Genomic DNA, 16,195 nt, shown 5'->3' on the forward strand with positions numbered 1-16,195 from the left:
TCTGGAAAGCAGTATGGAGATTCCTCAGAAAGCTTGGAATGCAACCACCATTTGACCCAATGAAACCACATGGTATCTCATCAAATAGTGTGCACTGTTATATGTAATAGTAAATTTGGGAAATAACCCAAATATTCACCTATAGGATATCGATCACAAAATTATGGCACATGCATATGTGGAAATTCTATGTTACCATTAAAAACGCACCCACTTGTAATCCCAGCCACTCAGGAGGTGGAGGCAGGAGTAAAAAGAGTTCAAAGCCAGCCTCAGAATCTTAAGAGAGACCCTAAGCAACTCAGTGAGACCCTGTCTCTAAATAATATATTTAAACAGGCTGGGGATGTGGCTCAGTGGTTAAGCACCCTGGAGTTCAATCCCCAGTACCAAAAACAGAAAGAAAGAAATGAGACTCATTTCACATACACATTCACACACAGTCACTGTCATGATAATGGAAGACCCAAATGGAAGGATGAGATAGAAATGATAAATATATTTGTAGAAAAGCCAACACATGTACGCATACATATTTCAATACTTAGACGAAAAGTTAGGAAAAGATGTACTTCACAGGTCCCAAAAATGAAGTAGGGCTTCTGCTTTTGACTTTCTGCATTTCTGAAATATCAGATTTTCTTTGAACCAACATAAGTTGTCTCTCAGTATCTGTGTAGGTTTGGTTCCATGACCCACCTAACCAAATACCAAAATCTGTGGAAGCTCAACACTCACATAAAATGGGATACACTTTACATAAGACTTACCTACAACCTCCCATATAATTTAAATCATCTCCAGACCACTTATAAAACATCCAATAGAGTGCCTACACAATACTTCACTTGTGTGCATTTAGGGTGTTATGTAGGATGTAGTCATTTCAAGTTTTGCTTTTGGAGAGTTTCTAGAATTTTGATTTTGAGGAAAGTTTCTGGAATTTTTGCTTTCTAATTATTTTTGTTCTTTTTTAATCTGTGGAGGCAATTTTCTCAGAGGTCCGACATCTCTTAATCTTAAAGCAGTTTTGAGGGCAGGTAGGGTCCAAATCAGTTCCAGTTTCAAGCCCTTTGTTGGATACTCAGTATCAAGGCATCAGTAATTATTGGTTCCACGAGTATAATTAGAGAAGCAGAACAATCAGTTCTTCCCCAAAATCCCAGAAAGCATCTCCCGTTGTGGGGTGCTCTCAAGAGCTCGGAAGAGTGTAGAGACACTGTGAGGAGCCTTGCGCTACAGGGCAGGACCATGGTGCGTGTGGTCAAGGGCCTGGCCAAGGGCAGAGGGACCAAGCTCTGAAAAAATCAAGGCAGGGCCGCACTCCTCACGAATACTCATCCCAGCCCCACTGCCACGAGTCAGGCGATTCCGGGCATGTGCAAGGCTCCTTACAGCTCCTAAGAAGCGGCTCAGGCAGCAGGTGGAGGGGCGGAGATGGCAGCGGCAGCAGAGGTGGCGGGAGGCCGGGCTGAGGCCGCGGGAGGCAGGGCCTTGGCCGCCAGGGCAGCAGCGGGATGCCGGGCACTGGCAAGTGGGGCTGCGGCGGCGGCGGCTGTAGGCGGGTTGGAGGCAGCAGGTGCAGGTGGAGCAGCAGTGGTGTCGGCAACAGCAGCCGGCGCTGCAGCATGTGGAGCGGCGGCAGCTGTGGCACGCAAGGCTGAGGAGGCAGCATTGGCGGCAGGTGGGGCGGTAGTTCCAGTGGCGGGAGGCGAGGCAAAGGAAGCAGAAGGCGGGGCCACGGAGGTGGCGGGAAGCCGGCCTTCGGCCGCGGTGGTGGCAGAACCGGAGGCGGTGACAGGCTAGGCGTTGGCGGCAGCAGGCAGCGAGGTGCCACAGCGGCAGGCAGCGGGGCGTGGGCGTCAGGCGGCCTGGCGTCCGCAGCAGGAGGCGGGGCGTCGGTGGCAGCAGGCAGAGAGGTGCCATGGCAGTAGGCAGCGGGGCGTGGGCGTCAGGCGGCCTGGCGTCCGCAGCAGGAGGCGGGGCGGCGGCAGGCAGGGCTTCCTTGGTGGCGGCGTGCAGGGCTTCATCGGTGGCTACAGGTGGATAGGCGGCGGCCAATGCAGGCGGGTCAGAAGCAGCGTCAGTGGCTGCAAGCAGTATACAGGTGACTGCGGCAGCAGTCGAGTGGGAGGCAGAGGCAGCCGGCAGGCAGGTCTGTGGCAGCGGCAGTGGTGGCGGAGGTGGAAGCAGGCGTGTGGGTAAGTGGGGAGAGGTGGCACCGCCTGGTCTGTCCTGGCCTGTCAGGGCGCAGGCGGTGGTGTTCTGGTTGCTGCCACCGTGTCCCTGCAGTATGGGGCGGAGGAGACGCCCCTGACACGTAGTTCCAACTGGGTGGATTGGTTCCCAAAGGACTTCTTCTCTAATGGAGAAGAGAAGGATGAGGTGGCGGTCCCCCGGGGACCCCTAACAGCTCAAAGCTGAGGATTCTGCTCTTGGGGATGCTGCACAGCCGCAAGTCCTCCATTCAGAGGGTGAGTTGGTGGTGTTGGGTCCTTCTGTCCTCCCTTGGCTCCCCTTCAGTGTCCCAGGTGGCCGCTACCTGGAGGCACAGAGGAGGGTGATGGTCGTGCTGGCCTACACCCGGGTCACAGCTCACTTTCTCTCACACTCCCACAAGTGGGCATGGAGCCAAATGCACGGGGATCCCGAACTCTGGCAAAACTGACTGGAGACAGACCGAAACGTCACATGGGGACACAGGCCGTGGGGCATTGACAAGGGGAAACACAGCCTCCAGATCTCACTAGGAGAACTTGTTGGATTCCATCTCCTGTCCTGGCTCGCTTCAGGTGCCCTGAATTTGCAGGGATTCCCAGCCGAGCCCCAGGGAGCAGGGTCCAAAAGGGTTTTGATTAAGGCACCAGGCATTTGAATACTTTACTACTCCAGAGGAGTCTTGGCTCCAACACTTATGGGAATTGGGTACTGTCACTCCACCTATTTAAATCCTAGTGACCTGGTGAGTGTAGTTACTGGTGGTATTCACCTTATAGATGTGTAGTTAGAAACATCTTTGAAAACTTTGAAAATGTTTTGCAGATACACATTTGTCCATTTGTTTTCACTTTGGGTCTGTCAGAAAGGAATGGAGGACTATATACTGTTTGGTAAAGGGGAAAATAAAGGCAAAGTTGACTTCTCTCATCCTCATTACACACAAAACAAACTTCTAAACTATTATTGTGCACACCTAGTATTTCCCCCTTTACACTTTGTTGAAAAAGTCTATGCAAAAAAAAGTCTGTGTGATATTTCATAGTTGTGATGTTTTTAAAAAGTACCCTCTTGAATTTGCTTTATTACTGTGTTTTATTTACTTTTCTTCTCACCTCTACAAAGACTTGGGGTACTTATGATAGGTTTGCAGCAAACTGATTTTAGCTCCTCCCATTTGTTACAAAACCTTGGAAATCATTTTATTTTCTACAGTGTAACGGTGAGGCAAATTAATTTTATGTTATGATTGTATGGATTGTGAATTTTGTGATTCTCAATATTTGCATTTACCATTTCTTTTCTCAAGAGAGTTGCCTATCTAACCTATCAGCTCCCACAAGTCCCCCTCATGTTTTGGACATTTTCTGTATAATTACATTCCTTGTTTATTTTTTCCACAAGAGTGCAAATTTAATGAGGAAATATTTCATGTTTATTATTCCTCAGATCCTGGGGTAGGCATTGGATTTTTGAATGATCAAAACTTCTGGATATTTTGCTACAAAAGTTTCATCATATTAAATTAGAGTTTGGCAAGTTTAAATCCCCAATAAAAGCAAACAAACAAAACCAAAAAACAACCCCCCAAAAACAACAACAACAATGTGGGTACAATAGAGTGCTAATGCTAGTACTGATTATATTGCAGAGAAAATAGGATAAAACGTTTCAGCTTTAAAATAGATTGAATGGAAAATTATTTACTGTTTTCCTTAGCTATAAGTAAAAAGATAGTACCAATGCATTTATAAACATTCAGTTTTTACATTAGTTAGTTAGTTAGTTTGTTTGTTTATGCCAAAAGATCAAGTTTTCTATTGTTAATCCATTATGGAGTTTTAAATTTAAATTCTGAAGTTGAAGAGACATAACATTTTTTTTTCTCCTAGCAGGTAGTGTTTTACAAGATGTCACCCATTCTATTTGGAGAGCACCAACAAGATTTATAAACATGACATTTCCAATAGCTACTTTGTGAATTTCCAGATTTGGGATTTTCCTGGGCCAATGGACTTTTTTGACCCAACCTTTGACAGCAAGATTGTATTTAGGGGAACAAGAACATTTATATATGTTATTGATGCACAGGTAGTTAGAAATAATTATGTTTACTTCTCTTCCCTGGTGGCAAAAATATGTAGAAACAATGGAAAATTGTTTGTCTAATTGTCATTTGTTTGCAGCTCATTTCTCTACCAGCAGATTCCATAACAGTATTTGATGCAATTGCAGAGGTGCTTTTGGAACAGGCATGTCATTGCAATTTGAAAGAATCAGATGGTTAGGAGATTTAGTTTACATCCTGAGCCCTAGTTAATAAGCACCTAGGATTGGCTTTCCAGTAAAATTTGCTACACATTACTATTAGCTATTATAGTAGTACTACAACTTATCAAAAAGATCCTGTCAGTGCCCATAACATAAGATGGACAATGAGAAAGAACTGAGTCAATATATACTAGAGTTATTAGTTTTCTTGAATGTCCAAATTGAATTTAGTCCAGAAAGCATTTATTGAGGGCCTACTGTGTGCCAGGTAGTCATATGAATGGTACATGTCCCTATTCCTAAGAATCTTACTTTTCATAGCTGATATATTATTTAGGAATGCATTCTGAGTAATAGAGCATATACTGGGAACTTTCACATACATGATCTAATTTAATCTTCACAACATTGTGAAGTTAATATTGTAATTCCTGTTTTATAGATGAGTAAACAGAAATCAGAGTTAAGCAACTTGTTTAAATTCACACATCTAATAAATGGCAGAGCTGGGACTGCTTTAAAAACTATTTGGAAGAATTGTTCATTTACCCTTTCCTTTATATTATCAGTATTAAAATTTGAGGCATTAATTTGGCATTTTAATTTTTTATCTTAAGAAGTGGAAGAACTAACTATTAGTATATTTGATGTTTGGATATTTCTGAATAAATAGTGTAATATATTTTCTGTGGTTGGGGAAAGAGTTAGTGTGACACTTTCTTAACTCATTCCTTGCCTTTTGTAAGATTCTTTTTATAAAATAATTTTTCTGACTTACAGGATAACTACAGGGAGGCTTCAACAAGACTTCACATTACTGTTGCTAAAGTCTACAGAGTTGGGACTGGGGTTGTGGCTCAGAGGTAGAGTGCTCACCTAGCACGTGTGAGGCCCTGGGTTTGATACTCAGCACCATATAAAAATAAATATTTTTTTAAAAAAGGTACTGTGTACAATTGAAATGAATAAATATTTTTTTTTAAAAAATAAAGCCTACAAAGTTAAGCCAGACAAGCATTTTGAGGGATTTATTCCCAAAGTTGTTGGTCTGTCTGATTCTCACAAAATAGAAACAAAGAGGAATATTTGTCAGAGAGCCAGTGATGACCTTGCAGATGCTGGGCTAGAAAAAAAATCCATGTTAGGTAAAAATATGTATATTTGAAATGAGATCCCTCCCTTAAAAAACAACATGTGTGTTCAATATGAGAGCCCTGAAGATATATTCCCATCTCTCTCATTACAACCTCATAGCTTTCTGTTACTGATAGGCCCATTCCTAGTTCTGAAATATTCCGGTCTCTTCTTTGTTGAATCCCACGCTATCTTGTAAGCCTGGTGAAATTGAGAAGTTATTTTTCTTTCTTTTCACATTTTCCTGGTAATTGAATTCATGTGACATGTATCCATTGGTGCTTTTGCCCCACCCACAACCTCCAGTTGCCTTAGGCAAATAATCTCTTGTTATATTTGTTGTTAAAGTCTAGCTTGAATTTTCATACTATCTTTATTAGTAGCAAGGGTCTTTTATAAATGTGGTACACTTTCAAGTCTGGACTGATTCTAATGTATCTTAGTTTTTAAAACACTTTACTTTTATGAAACTATCCTTTGTGTTAGGTGGATTTATTGTATAAGTTTGCATCCTTTTTCTATGAAATAGTTGAAAGTATTGCTTATTTATAATTATTTAATTAAGAAACTACTGTTAAATATCATCTGCTAATTAAGATTAAAGATTTTGAATTTGCTTTCTATAAGCTTATAAGGAATACCTTTGCCCATCTCATTTTTTATGATGTTGGTTCAAATGAGCATTTAAACATACCAAGAAAATGTTCTCTTAATGATAGTAACAGATTACAGGGGAAGCAGAGGAGCAACTCAATGTAGTAATTACCTTATCGTGAGTCTGTTATGGTGACTTCCCTATAAGCTCAATAATGTTCTCTGGGCCTCAGGGTCCAAGAGCTTTTAGGAACTCCCCTAGAAAACCATGCAAAAAGTCTCTTTTGACTTCTAGTTTGCCTGGATTAAGTTTTTAAATCATTTATAGGAAATTAGTGCTTAAAAAATAAAATTCAGTGCTGAGGTTGTGGAGCAGTGGTAAAACTCTTGCCTCACACATATGAGGCACTGGGTTACATCCTGAGAATCACATATAAATAAATAAAATAAAGGTATTTTGTCCATTTACAACTAAAACATTCTAAAAAATAAATTCAAACTATCTTCCTCTAAAAAGTATCCTCCTTTCTTCTCCCACTGTAATCTATTTTGTTGTTGTTGTTGTTTGTTTTGGGGAGCTTTTTTTGGTATGGGGAAGTTAACCACTGAGCCTCATCTGCAGCCCATTTTTGCATATTTAATTTGGAGAGAGAAGATACCTGAGCTTCTTAAGACCTCAATAAGTTGCTGAGCTGGCTTTGAACTCTTGCTCTTCCTGTGGTAGCCTCCTGAGCCATTGGGATTATAGATGTATGCCACCACACCCAGCCACCAAATGTAATCTTAGCTTTATATTTTTGTGTTCTTATTTTGAAGATTAAGTTTAAGAAAAAAGTACCACTTCTCCCATCCCAGTAAATTTAATATGTATCTATTATATTTTCCAAACATTAATTTGAAAGGATTCAGTGTTCAGTGGTTTCTTGGGCTTTTGTGTTATGCTAGATGTTGACATCAACTGTAAATCTTTTGTGTTATATTGATTGCACACATAAGAAATTTCCGGTAGCATGATCACTCAAATCAGAGATGGATTATAATTATAGCTTGAGTTTGGATAATTTTTTTGTTAAATTTTTTGGTGATATCTATGAAATGATTCACTTAATCAAAGAGGAATAAGAAAAACATTTAACATATGCAATTATGTCAGTAAAATAGAGATATAATTCAACTTTTATTATTTGATAATAGAAGAGTTTCTGAAACAATTACTATTTTTGTTTTGGTATTGTGTTGTATGGCCTTATATGTTATTTAATAATTTATGGTCTTTGATTTTTTGCTAACTTTGATTCTTAAAAGATACTGAATACTTCCACAATTTTGTTTTTTCAAGAATTCAGGTATTAGAAAATATTTTCTCTTTCATATTTTCACCCAATATATACATTGCAGCAGACAGTACCCCCATGTATATGCAGTCTTATGAACTTTCTTGTGTTGTGATTGATGTTGTAATGGATGTGTCTTCTATATATGGGTGAGTTATATACATAATTCTTCAAGACTTCAGACACGTGGAATAATAGCTCTGTTTGTTGATCAAATTTCTGAGGCCTCTGGCACGTACTATATAAAATGTGATTGTGTTGATGATAGTGCTTTAACTTGGAGCAAGACTTCTTTTAAAGCAGACTGATGGATCTTACTCTTTGAAATAGCTTGTCAAAGAGCAGTTGTAAAATGTGATGAGTGCTGACTTACTTATCTCTGAATGTTTCTTCTAACATTATTTAAGGGATTTGCACTGTGTCTTCTCTCTACTGGGAGCTAACTAGATCAAAAACTGTTAAATTATTTAAATGTCAGAATGACAAAATGCTTTATGAAATGTTTGAATCTTAATCTTTTAGGAGCACATAAGTAAGGTAGTCAGAATTCTAGATGTCAGAGTACTTATGCATATAAAATTTAACCTACACATCTGAGTTTCCAAAATAAATCTCTGAAATATGAAATATGAGCATTTCCCATATGTTTACTCACAAAATGAAAGACAGCAAACAGCGATTTTTCTGTAATAGGTATAAGAACCAATGAAAATTGGGATGAATAAGTGGTGTTTCAAAATCCAATGGCATTCTGTGAATCTTCTGATAGCCCTGATTCCTTTATTATATTAACATGATTTCCCAAGATGATTTTAACTGCTCTTTGGCTTCTAATCATTGTGTCCTCTGTTCCTGTTCTCAGATTTACCTATGACCACATCCACCATTTTGGTCTGATTCATCAGTGTTTTTCTCCAGCTAACTCTGGATAGGAGAACGTATTTATCTTTTTTTTTTTTTTCAGTGCTGGGTTTAGAGCTTCAGACATTGTGTGGAATATATACACCACCTCCAGCCCTGTCTTATCCACTTTAAAAATATTTTTCAGATGTTGATGGAGGTTTATCTTTATTTTATACATTTATACATGGTGCTGCGAATTGAACCAACTGCCCCCACTTTCTAGACAAGTGTTCTACTTCTGAGCCACAACCCCAGGTGTCTTATCCATTTCTGACCCACCTATTCTTATTTCCATCTCTTATTTCTTATTCACTTTTGTGATTACTTGTTCACTTTGTCTTTTTTCTATAATGAAAATGAGACATATTACCCATTATATTGCTCAATCCTGTAGAGAATCAAATGTGACTGCTTTACTATTACTGTCCTTGATGGAGTCTGCCTGCAAACAGGATATTCTGTCAAGGTATAGGGAGGTAACAGCGGACATGCTTGAAAACGAGGTGTCTGCTGTCCTTGGGAGGGCCTACTCAATACAAGAGGCTCCTTCAAGGTTTAGATAAGGTAACAGTGGACATGATGGAAAACGAGTTGTCTGCTGTCCTTGGGAGGACTTGCCTGCAAACGGGATGATGTTCTGTCAAGTGGGCTAAGAGGGCACTGAGAAAAAATTTATTATCTATTCATAACAAGAGCAGAGCTAAGCATGCTCCAAGCTGAAAGTAGATTAGCCATGAGAAGTGGGTCACTTCTGATTAGAAATTAAATTTCTGTATGCTATGTTTAATTAGCTGAAAGACCTGATTTATTGCTGTTGGAAGGCTGCCTTTTTTGTTCACAATACTATAAAAAGATTGCTTGTATAGAATAAAGGATTTTTTCTGCTACTACTTTGCTTGCTCTGCTTCTTCTTTCTTTCTCATGCTGACCTGCACGTGAATTACTGCAACAACTCCCTTTTTTTGGGGGGGGGTACTAGGGTTTGAACTCAGGAGCACTCAGACACTGAGCCACATCCCCAGCCCCATGTTCTATTTTATTTAGAGACAGGTTATCACTGAGTTGCCTAGTGCTTCACCTTTGCTGAGGCTGGCTTTAAACTCATGATCATCCTGTTTTAGCCTCCCAAGCTGCTGGGATTATAGGCATGTGCCACCGAGCCTGGCTTTCCCATTTCTACTTTTAAAAATAGATGAGTACAATATTTGCTTTTTCTTTAAGACAAATATTTTACAATTTGAAAATCAAATTTAATTTTAAAATTTATTTAGTAAGGCACATAATGAGATATAGACATCATAATGAACTTTTAAAGAAAATAGTATACCACTTCACTATTCTCAACATATTCTGTACATGCAGTTTGACGAGCTTAATTGTAGTTAATTTGTTTATTAATTAATTCTGGATTTACATTTTTTGAAGGGGAACTGCATATAATTCTGACAATGTTAGCTTAATAAATGAAGTAGATTTTAGCTCCTGTAGGTCTCCCTTTGCAAGTATGAGTATGCCATAGAATATTTGAATATTTGGTAGAGCATATTTCTTTTAATTTTTATATTTAATCACTTTTTACTAGTAGTTTTCATATTTTAGGTCCTTCTTTATAGATTATATCACTGCAGATTTATGTGAGGAAAGATTTAAAGCCTGCCATATAACATGTATCCTGTGTGAACATGTGGAAGGTATATGAATGCATGCGTGTAACAGTGCTGGTCACAGAAAGGGAAAGGATGTGTTGTTGACACTTGGTATGCATTTTATCTCATGATGCCATCCAGAAGCTATTCACTTCATGATTTGAGTACTAACAAGTTTCCTTTTCCTTCACCTCTCGTTTGCAACCTTTAGAGTATGCTGAATCTAAATCTCGTTCCTCATGGCTATGACCTTAGAACTTCTGCTTGGGTAAGAACTAAGCTTCAGATAATCATATTTGCCTGAAGTAAATGTGAATTAGAGCCACAAGAAGACCATTTTATATAACTTATTAAAATTAAATATGCTGGGAGCAATAGCACATGCCTGTAATCCCAGCAGCTGAGGAGGCTGAGACAAGAGAATGGCAAGTTCAATCCCAGTTTCAGCAACAGTGAGACACTAAGCAACTCAGGAAAACACTGTCTTTAAATAAAATACAAAATAGGGCTGGGTATGTGGTTCAGTGGTTGAGTGCTCTTGAGTTCAATGCCTGGTAATAAATAAAGAAATAAATAAAGTAGCAATTCCAAATGTTAGAAAGTATATTTATCAACTATAATTTATGTGCACTTGAGTTCAATGCCTGGTATTAAATAAATAAATAAATAAATAAATAAATAAATAAATAAATAGAGTAGCAATTCCAAATGTTAGAAAGGATATGTATCTACTATATTTTTTTTGTAATTACTAATGAGAGAACAAAATAAATTTTGTAAAATTGATAATTTCTTATAAAGTCAAACATATACCAATACAATAAATCAACAATAACAGTGTTGGGAACTTATCCAAGAGAAATGAAAACATATGCCCATGGAAGACCATTCTGGAATGTTCATAGTAGTTATATTAATAATAGCATAACTCTGGAAAAACCCCAAATGTTTCTGGTAGAAGCATGAATAAACAAATTATGGAATGATCACATAGTGGAATACTACCTGGCAATTCAAAGGATGGGCTCAAGAGACATGCAATGATATGACTGAGCTGCAAAACCCTGTTGAGTGAAAGCAACTGGCATTGTTTATATCGTGTAGCTCTGTAAAAATAAGAAAAGTATAATACACACAGAGAATGTGAGCCTGCTGAAGTAAGAAATACTGAAGGATTAACGAGGTTGGCAAGAAGGCAACAGGGAGATGGGCTGATGTATGCTGTTGAAGGCCAGGCTAAGGGAATGGGAATTGATCAGACACTTTTGGTCTTAACTGGTTATTTAACATGGGGATGTGGAAAGGAGAAAGTTGCCTCAGAAGCACAGCTTTGAGGTTCTCCCTAGACCTGAAGCAAGTCGTGGCAATGATTCAGGCGCATTCCTGCTTGCTACAAAGTAAAATTCAAGAAAATAAAGGAAATGATCATATTCATTTTTTATAGTATTTTCTTCTCCAAGAGTCTATTTCAACACTGTGCTCTATTCATTAGATAAACATAAGAGAAAACAATAGTTTCTGCAGAGAAAATTGGTTCACAAAATTTAATGGATATCAGATATTCTTTTAGAAAAAATTCAGTGGAGACTATAACACTATAAAATGATATGTAAAACTGCACCAAGAGATATTTTATTATTATATGGAGAGCAGAAAGGCTGGGAAAAAGGAAATAGGAGCAAAAACTAAGAAAATACAATCTTGAATTTCTCTCTATTGATGGCAGGTGGATGGAGCAGAAAGGATGCTTCTCCCTGAGGGCCAAACTTGCAGTAGATATATACTTGCTACTCGGTCTGTGGCCCACTGCCTATGGGCTGATGAGAGGGGATAGTCAAGTCACATTTGCAAGGCTCTAGCAGCTGGGATTAGAAACTCCCCTCTGTGATCTAGTCAGCATCTAATTCAAGTCCATTTACTGACACAAAAATATCCTTGAGAGGTTTCTATTGATTTTTTTTCCTGCACAATATATGTCAATGTTTAAGTTGATAATTTTCCACTTATCCTAATCACAATTAGTTTTCAGACAAAAAATATTTAAGAAGAATTTGATGTTAACACTATAGAGGATAATATCTGAACAACAAAGATTTTACAGAAATCAGTTTAGAGCCCTTGAAGTAAGTTGCCCTTGACAATCTATCTCCTGCAGACAGTCCAAAGCAGTATGTACTGAAATGTGCCTCTTGTTCCAGATGTCATCCTGGAACATATCCTGATTAGACTGTCATCCTCAATACAATTTTAAAAAGCCCTTTCAACCTCTTTCTGCCTTCTCTTAGCCAGACTAAAGTTACCTTTTTGCTTTAGAAGTTCTCTAGGAGCCCAGCACCAGTTTCAAGAGTGGAATTTCTACATTTCAGTGGTTCTCTCTGTCTTTAGGATTTCTGGTTACCTCAGGGTTTACTGAGTCCAAGTTTGTTTAGCTGAACTCCTGCATCACATGGTGGTGATGGCAGTTTTACTTAAGTTAACACTGCAGTCTACTGTGCAGAGCAAAACGTGACTCATCCAGCCTGAGAGGGGAATAGAGCTGTGCATCTGGTTGCAGGTATTTCTGATGCAAGAAAATCAGTCCAGTATATGGTACCTGTGAGACTACCCTTGGATGGGTGGAGCTCACTCGTCTAAAATCAGATCTCTGCCACCGGATTACACCACAAATAATTATGCCTCCAAATGGGAAATTACAATCACACAAGGGGACAATCGGGGTTCTTAATTGCACATTACTTCAAGTTTCCCCCATTTCCTTCGTTAAGTTTGCTTGTCTCCATAGATTCAACCCTAAAAGGACACTGAAAGAGATTTGACCAGTTTTAAAAGAAATTAAATTGTATACAAAGAAACTTAACAACTAAGAACAAAACCACAAATCTACTCTGTCTTCTGTACTTCATAAGGGTTCCATAGAGGCCATCTGAGTAGCATGCAATGACACTAACTCAAAGGCAGGAAGTAGGCAACAGATATTTTCTAGTGGGACACTTCAGACCAAAAGGGGAATAATTTGGATAGAAGCTCCTCAATATGGCTGCCCTTTGAAATATCTGGCGAGCTTTTTAAAAACCAGAAGTAATATAGCTAGGTGCCACCTATAACCAGGGGAAAAAATGGGGATGGAACTAATTTACAATTTGTTGAATTTTCCGATTGATGTGATAGAAATATCACACAGTAGTAAATTTTAAGCTACCAGGATGCCAACTGAACACAGATTTGGGAGAATTAGAGCCAGGATCAGCAGGTTGCAGGAGATCACTGAAGAGTTAGGACCTCACCCAGAGACTCTGCTTTCCATGGAAGGGTGAGTCCTGAGGGAGGGGACAGGCAAAACTTCCCACAGGTGATGACAACAGGCAGCCAGTTTGAGAATGGCCACCCTCCTCCAATTTATTCCTTCCAGGTTTCTGCTTGCATCACACCTGTAGCAACTGCAGGTCAGGGCCTTTCCCTTCAACACTGCCACCTTAGGATAATGTGCTTGGTGAAAGTTTCTTTTTTTCCTCCTGCTGCCTTACACTATGTTGCTCAAAGAGGGCCTGGTATGGGTGGTCTTCAAAAGAAGTTCATTTATCCCAAAACAAATCTTAAGATAGCATTTGAGACTTATGCTAGGCCATGAGGAAATGGTTTAAATCACCCTTCAAGAAGTTTGTAGTCTGGAGGGAGAGGAAGAGGGATCATCAGTGTCAGGAGAGTGGGGGAGAGAAGTCCAAAGGAACTTTGTTGAAGATGCTGTTTAGCTGCTAACCCCTTGTTGCCTGTGTTGTAACAAACAGAATGCTAAATGCCATGTGAAGGGCAGTACTGGGCATCATGGTGGCAGCTGTGATGGTGGTCTGGACTACCAGGGCTATCTGCCGTGCCATCTTCAGCACAATGTCTAGAGTGGCTGCAGGCACAACTTTTGTCAAGGGCCCACAGCAGATAGTGTATGACATGGAGCTGCTCTCGGAGAGTCAGGAGAGGACCTGCACAGGGGGATGGGGTGTGAATGAGGGCAAGGTGTTGAGCAGCACAGCACTACCAGAGCTCTTGTATACTTTAATACCACTCCTGGAGCCAGACCATTTGCCCCTTTTATTCCAAAGAAACCACTAGTGCACAGAGGATGAGAGGAACTTCCTGTTGGCACCTTGTCTGTCAGTTTTGTGCACACAACTCAGCATTCAGTTGGGTGGCAGGTGTAAGGCTGTGGGCAAGAGCTATAGGGGCAGATGGTGATGGCTTGCTAGTCAAGGGCTGTAGCCAGCCTCATTTTGCACAGGTAATACATGGGTCATGGGTCAGGCAGAGCTCTCAGTGAAGTGACTCAGGAGCATCACAGACTTCTCCTTATCTGAACCCTCCAAGTGCCCATGTGCAAATATGTTGTTCTCCTTGGAGCTGTCTGAGCACACCTCTGTGAGCACACCCATGGGACTGGAGAAAGAGCTGGAGTACTAAGAAGATCTGCCTTCCTGGGGCATCCTGTTTACAAGCTGCTCCAACTCCATCCATCTCCACCAGCAACAGATCTGCAGCATTGCCACCACACCAACTCTGCACGGCCCAACGTGTCTGGTGGGGTACACTAGGGCCAGTCCACAGCTGGATAACAAGGTCAAGGCCAATAAGTTCAGCCCAAGGAGTCTGACTTCCCTTTTTCCAGCTCCAGTTGAGTCTTTATATATATATATTTTTTTGCCCTCATAATGAGGAATTCATATTTAGTAAGGCTCAAAAAATTCACCAAGGTGAGCTGCTTAAAGACAGGGTAATACTTGTGTGAGTTCAGATTCCTGAGCTAATCCAAAATTCTGTTTTGCTCCTGGGGCTGAGGGGCCTGAAGACCACAGGACATAAAAGAATTTCAGGTGGGGTGTCCTCCTGGGCCTGGTAGACCAGTACTGAGCGAGCACCTCTGGTGTGGGAGCAGTAAGGCAAGGTAAAGGGTGTACTGGATGAGGGCTGCAAGTGATGCTTGGCTCAGCTCTGGGAGGATGGGATGCTGGCCACTCCACACAAAGCCCTTCAAGACACAGCCTACCATGGCACTTACTTTCAGAAGGGAAGGGTTGTGTCACTCACATCCTTTGTGGGTAAGGGAATGCATACCCATCAGAAGGATGGGATAGCTGTGAAATAAAAGTTCTCAAAGTAAAGTAATATATCAGAAATAAAGACAAAAGTCAAGAATGTTTTTAAAGTAGAGGCATGACTGATTGAGTCTACCAGAAGGATCTGGTGCTAACACAGAATCAGCCCCTATGTGTTTTATTTATAGCAATACAGATCAAAAGGACCAGTGAGTACAAGGTTTCACTGTGGGAGGAGTCTTTTATTGGTGCTTACTTTTGTCAGGTGTTGTGGAGAGCAGTGACAGAGAATGGGAGAACAGTGTCTGCCGCAGTCCGGCTGCAGCAAAATAACCGGGGGGTGACAAACAACTTGTGTAGATTGATACAGCAGGAGTGGGAGCTGTTTATTGTAGGACAACAGAGGTATTTATACATTCCACACAGCTTATCTTAATTAACATAAACTAGATACAGCAGTCAACCAATAAGGAATCTCCACACTTAATGTCTCGCTGGCGTTACTTCACAAACCACTTCCTCTGGCAAAATGCCAGGCGCCATCCTTACTTGTTTACAGACTCTAACAATGTTGCTCATCACCCCCTCACCCCACCCCCGGTTATTTTGCCCAGCCAGCTGGGCTGTGGCAAGTGTCTGAGATTAGGATGAGTCTGATGTCTTCATGGCTGTGGCATGCTCAGTGCCTGGGGAAGTTTCTGTACAAAGTAGAGGATGCCCAGTTGCTGTGGTAATGCCCTGTATCAGGTGGCTCTGTGCCACAGTCTTATCAGCTTCAACCTTGATCTCAGGCATACAATTCCTGGGAATAGGGAACTCTCTTGCTAGGCAAACATATGTTTCACCATCTTTCCTGAACCTACCTTCCTAATAGTAACTTTACAATATATACTATCTTGAGAGCTTCACAAAGCTCCTATCATTGCATATTGCAGCTGTAGAGCTCAACTGTGGAATACGCTGCATAATGTTGCTAAATCTATAACTTTCATGAACACAAAGAATATACTTG

General features: G+C 40.4%; 1 pseudogene; it reads right to left on the minus strand.

Moving 5' to 3' along the window:
- Nucleotides 1–1,236: 1,236 nt before the first annotated feature.
- On the minus strand, nt 1,237–15,167 carry LOC113178401 (zinc finger CCHC domain-containing protein 14-like; annotated as a pseudogene).
- Nucleotides 15,168–16,195: the final 1,028 nt, after the last annotated feature.

The sequence above is a fragment of the Urocitellus parryii genome, unplaced genomic scaffold, assembly GCF_045843805.1.
Source record: "Urocitellus parryii isolate mUroPar1 unplaced genomic scaffold, mUroPar1.hap1 Scaffold_48, whole genome shotgun sequence".
NCBI lineage: Eukaryota > Metazoa > Chordata > Mammalia > Rodentia > Sciuridae > Urocitellus > Urocitellus parryii.